This window comes from Pinus tabuliformis, chromosome 7 (assembly GCF_031772625.1).
Source record: "Pinus tabuliformis cultivar Carrire ecotype Pingquan chromosome 7, CPIR1, whole genome shotgun sequence".
Taxonomy (NCBI): domain Eukaryota; kingdom Viridiplantae; phylum Streptophyta; class Pinopsida; order Pinales; family Pinaceae; genus Pinus; species Pinus tabuliformis.
The window spans coordinates 880,057,316-880,063,315 of record NC_142293.1 but is presented as its reverse complement, the minus strand read 5'-3'; positions in this window follow the sequence as shown (position 1 = coordinate 880,063,315).

Genomic DNA, 6,000 nt, shown 5'->3' with positions numbered 1-6,000 from the left:
GTAAAGGTTCGACCAGTTTGAGCCTTAACTCCTTATATCCTGACCTCGTTGGGGACATGCAAATAAAAATAGAGAAAGAGCAGACCACTCTGATACCACTGATACGAACTTAAACAGGAATGCAAAAAATTACTGATATAACCATAAATACAGAGATGTAGTAGAAATAACACTTCATTTCATTAATATCAAATACTGAAATATTATTACAAACAGAATGGAAATAAAACTAGCTCGGGCGATGGTAGCTTATCTATGAGAAGAGACATGGTGACTACATGCCTCTGAACTGTGTTACAATGAGGCTCAAAGTACTATTTATTATTAAGAAACAATGGAAAACCATAAACATCTAAAAACCTAACCCTAGGAGAGGAAGCACCAAAACTGTGGGCCCCATTTGGGTAAATTGGGCATACATCAACTTCCCGAGGTCATAACTTTGACATACAATCTCCGTTTAGCTATTATAATACCTCATTTTTAAGATCTCAAAGAGGAGGCTAGAGTAAAAATGGGTAAAATTATGGGGGACTTTTCTGATCTCTCTATTTTCCCTAAAAACTTCTTTTAGTCCCTTAAAATGGTTCCGGAACTTTAGGACCCAAAAAACTGCCAAAAATTGTAAGTTGTGCTACGATTAAGGAAACTGAAAGAAAAAACGGTGGGGGTCTAAGTAGAATAGGCGGGTGGCCACCAATATCCACCTAGATCAGAGTATATCAGAATGCTCTCATCGAATGGTTACACATTGGACAACACTAATACAAACTACACTTCCACATACCTCTAGGTATATTTTGGAAGTCCACCATAGGATGCAAGCCAACCTTAGGAATCTGAGTCGGCTGCCTTATCACTCATGATACATTGAACATAGCATTCAGGGATATTTCCTGCACGTACGTAAATCATTGGTTTACCAAGGTTGTATATCCAAGTTCATAGTGACCTCATAATCCTTATCTGCCTAGTTACCCCTTTGTTTTATTTTGTGTCTTTAATTTCTAAAATCAATTAATTGACCATGGAACAACATCCTCATCGTGGAACACATCCTTATTACATCTTAGGTTGAGACTAATGGCAACAGTTTCTGAGTCCACCAGTCAAGGAAACACCTTTGATGAGAATCCTGATCCTTTTCCTCCTTTTGGAAATATTGGTGCTCTTTATATGGCAACGCTATCCCTTCTCAGATTTACCATCAGTTTACCAGTTTGGTTATTTTCTACCTCCTTGGTTCTGAATGTCCAAATATATTCTCAACTATGTAGTCCTCCACCTCAACAACATCAACCTTGAGTTGATCCTTTAATTGACCCTTCTACTTCTTCACCTATTGTTTCTTCATACATTTCTTCCTCCTCGCTTGGTGAAATTCTTGATTTTAGTAACCAGGAATCTAAGAAGAAGAAAAGAATGAAGAAGAAGCCAAATAAGCAAGGGGAAACCAAGAAACCATTGCTACGAATGCAACTAGTTTGGAGAAACCTTCCAATCAACCTTGTAAAGTTAAATTCCCTTGCAATTTATGTAAGGGTTACCACCTTCTTAGAGATTATCTTGGTATTCCCAAGTTATTAGAAGTGTGGTCCATAGGTTCTCATCAACCTTTATCATTAGCTTTTGTAGATCATGACGATGACAAAAAATCAACTAGTGATCATAAGGTTCATAAGAAGAAGGGTAAAGTTAAGTTTCCTTGTAAGTTATGCAAAAGGAACCATCCAATTCATATTTTCCCATATATGGATGAAGCAGCCAAATTGTTGGGAATTCTTACTATTTCTCAACTGCAACTTTTGGCTAGCTGCTGAAAGCTTTCCCCTAATCCTCCACTATTGATGAAGTGATTGACCAGAATATGTCTTTAGTCAATCACACTCTCTCTAAACATGAATCCCATGAATCTGTTCCTGACCAACCATCGGTTGAGAAAATTTTCAACTCGACTCCAACCTTCAGTTGATCATACCTTTCCTGTAGATAGTGAACTTCATACTGCTCGATTTCTTCTTGTTTCTTCAGATTCGAACGACACATGGGGACAATCCTCCCATTCCCATGACATAGGGGGACAATCTTCCCATTCCCACAACACAGGGGGGAAATCCTCTCGTTCCCATAGCACAGGGAAGTAGTTATCCCATTCCCATAGCACAAGGGGGCAGTTCTCCCGTTCCCATGGCACCCCTTCCAAGTAGTATGGTCACTTCCTTTGATTAGAGTTGACTGGAAGGATATTATCTTCCTCCTTATGTGCCCCTCCAAATCATAGTATAGGATTATAATTTGGTCGTACTTGGAATAGTCATAGATGGAGGCACTTCTATTAGTATTTTTTCCTCAATTGCTTGGAAATTTTTCGGTTCTCCACGGCTTTTGCTTGTTACCTGGAATCTATTGGCTTTTAAAATAGGAACCAGTTAACCATTAGGGATCCTTACTTAGTTTCTTATTACTTTGGGAGGAAATATTTTCTATATTGATGTGATGGTATTCCAAGGCCCTTTGTATTTTAATTTACTCCTTAGGCGTGATTATGTTTATGACATGGGAACTATTATCTCTTCACTCTTTCGTATGATGTGTTTCCGCATGAAGGAAGAATCATGACCATTGACCAACTTTCTTTCATTAGTCCTTATTTGACTCCCAATCAACCAGATTCTCTAAATGGTCCTTATATGCAAGTGGTATCTCCCCTACCACATATTAATTATGTGGAAACCTATTCTATGCCCATGTCTACTGATGATCTAGTAGGTGATGTAGTGCATCCTGTATTGGGAGCACTGGTGCCTAATCTTTCCATTGGATCCTTTGATATGTATCCCTTCTAGAACATTGGTTTCCTATATCATGAGAGCCTCTTGGAAGCCATGGTATCTTGGGAGCCATAATTAATATAAACATGTTCCTGCAGCAGAGTTCCTTTTCTTATGTCAAGGTCATTAAAAAATGAAACAAGGTGTAGAAGAAAAGTTCCTTTTGTTGTGTAAAGCTTATTAAAAAATGAAACAAGGTGTTAGAGAAGAGTTCCTTTTCTTGTGTCAAGCTCGTTAAAAAATGAAACAAGGTGTCAGAGAAAAGTCCCTTTTCTGATGTAAAGCTCGTTAAAAAATGAAACAAGGTCTATGAGAATAGATCTCTTTTCTTGTGTCAAGTTCGTTAAGAAATGAAATAGATCCCCTTCTAATTTGAGTCTTTGATTAGATCTGGTAAATTCCCCGTCAAGCATTTCACCTGATCTCATAAATGAACCTTCATTCCATCCACCCAGTAACCAGTAGTCTACTCAGGTGAATGAAATGAAGCTTGGGGGGCATGTGCCCATAGTTGAGTCATTATGTTGGGAGCATGCAAAATTATTTACAACATATTTTTTCTTTGCTTCAAGCTTGTGTAAAAATTAAACCATTTTCATTGTACTTCTCATGATTTCCATTTTTATCAGCCTATTTCTGCAAGATGAGCCTTGGTTTTCTCATTCCATTGTCATCATTTTCTTGGTTGATTATTCACTTCCACTTGGTTGTTTTACCCTTTATCGAGGAATCATTGTGATGAGTGGTATCATTAGCCAACCTCTTAACCTCTATATATTTTGAGAAATTCCATCATGACCGGAACCAATCGCTACCCTTGATACCACTCATTCCTCCAAGGGGATTCCTCTTTGAGCTCTTTTCAAACTCTCAAAACGTGAATATTTCTGAGCACTTGTCTTTTCGAACTCGTTAAAGTAAATTAAAAGACATCTACTCAGTACAAGTTTAACCCTTTTCGGACCAGGATAGACTATTTACAAAAACATATATTTTAGTAGAACATGACTAAAAAGTTCTCCTGAGTATGGTTTTATGTCTTTTTAGGCCTAGGAGACTAAATTTACGAAAAGGAGCCTTTGGAGTTTTCTTTTTTTCCTCTTTTTCAAACTCTCTAAACATGAAAAAGAAGTCGAGTTACACCTTCAATGGACTCGTAAAAGCATCAAACAATGTTTCACCTATCGAAAATGACGAGACCGAACCACTCTTTCTCAAGGTTTGTTAAAATTACTCAAAAGGATTCATACAAAGGATAAAATTATAGACCAAGAATATGTGATCCTCTTCAAGCTTGTTTAAAAATAAAGAGGTACTGGTAACCCATTTATGGCAGTGAGTTGCTCTTGAACATGATACTCTCTCACTTTATATCTGTGACTACTTTTATTTGGGTAATATGCTTACCTCTTCTGTTAATCATACCTCGTGAAAACCCTCCATCATTGGTTTTTGAGTCAATGTTTCCAATTCCATTCAGTTTCATTGATATGTTCAAGATATTTCCTTTAGTTGATATCTACTATAATACTCTTGAGCCTTATTTCATGTCTATCATTCCTGAACCAACTTTTCATCAACATTATTCTGTCTCAAAATCTTGATACATGTTTCGTATCGTTGATGGGGGGATAAATAAATCCCCTCTTGCGATGGGTCACTTCTTGTTAACATAATCTCATTATCCAGGAAGTTGACTTAGGAACACCTTTTGTACCTTGGAGCTTGCATACATAAATGACAAGCTTTCCTCACTCTCAGCGACAGGTCCTCATCACTATCCTTCGACCAAAATATTTTGTGTGGTGTTCGACTTCATCTCATCCATTCACACCACATATATTGTACTATAGTACCTTGAGAGACATTAACATCATCGATGGTTTCTCTCACATTTGTTAATGGCTTACATGATTGGTCGATAATCATATGGTGTCTCCCATGTTTGACTTCAACTCATTTGTTTGCATGGTTAGACTTGTACTATCGAGTGACGAGGTAAAAACCTCAAATCTAGTTCTATCCATCTGGGATGAGATTTTAGGATCATACAAAGTATGGTGGATATGATCATTCTGATAGACATCCGAACTTGGATCCACAATCAATCATCATTAGAGAAGAATTATTAATCATTGTACATGTATACTGGCTTATATGTTGAGTATAGGTATGCCACCCTTAGCAATGATATCATGATGTAATATGTATTGTAACATATGATGATCTCGACCTTGCTACTTGTGCTCTAGACTTATCTCATGGAAAATCACTTCAATCCTCAATTGTGATTTTTGACTTTGTACTTTAGGGGGAAATCTATTATTATTAGATAATTTTATCACACTTTCTCTATTATGTCGCACTTGGATTACTTGGCATACTTGAGTTATACTGTTATGCTAGACCTAGTGGCCTATACATTGGTTTAATCATCATCCTTTATCAGCTTGCAATCATCCACCACAAAGATTTAATCATTCTCTTTTTGGAAGTACAAAACAAACTAGAAACTGAGGTCAAAATCCTTGATTCTAGGGCCAGCGCAGGTACCATCATTGTGCCCTGCACCCCAAAACAACTGCAGACTGAGAAAATGTGTTGCCATTGCAGTCTCCAAGTTACTGTAGGTTCGTTGGTTCATGATTTCTGGGAAAGGAAATATTTGATGTCGAAGATTCTACTTCTAGAATATTCTGAATCAGTTTCAACCATTTACTATCAAAATTGACCTTGAACTCCTATGACTATGGCATTACCTTCATATCTTAAGTTGATTTCCCACCTTTCATGGATCTCAAGCCTAGATTGGTAAAACCTAAAACTACCATTTAATCCTATAAATTTATCTTCTTCTAAGAGCTCAGGGTTGGATTTGGAGGACCTTACTTGCATCCTTATGCTACTCGATTGAGCTTAAAGACATATCACTTATGCTCTTTGGGTGGAGGATTGGAGATTTCCTTGAGGCAAAGTAAGGAGTACATTAACTTGGCAAGAAATCTGCAATTCATTGATCACTGGGTTGTAACTTCTCCTAATCCATTTAATGCAAAGTTCTCTTGTTTCCTTATACACTTGTACCATATATGATTACAATTGTATTTCAATGTTTATGATTCATTGAATGGGAGAATTAGCATAGATCTACTTGTTTTTGTAATGTTTT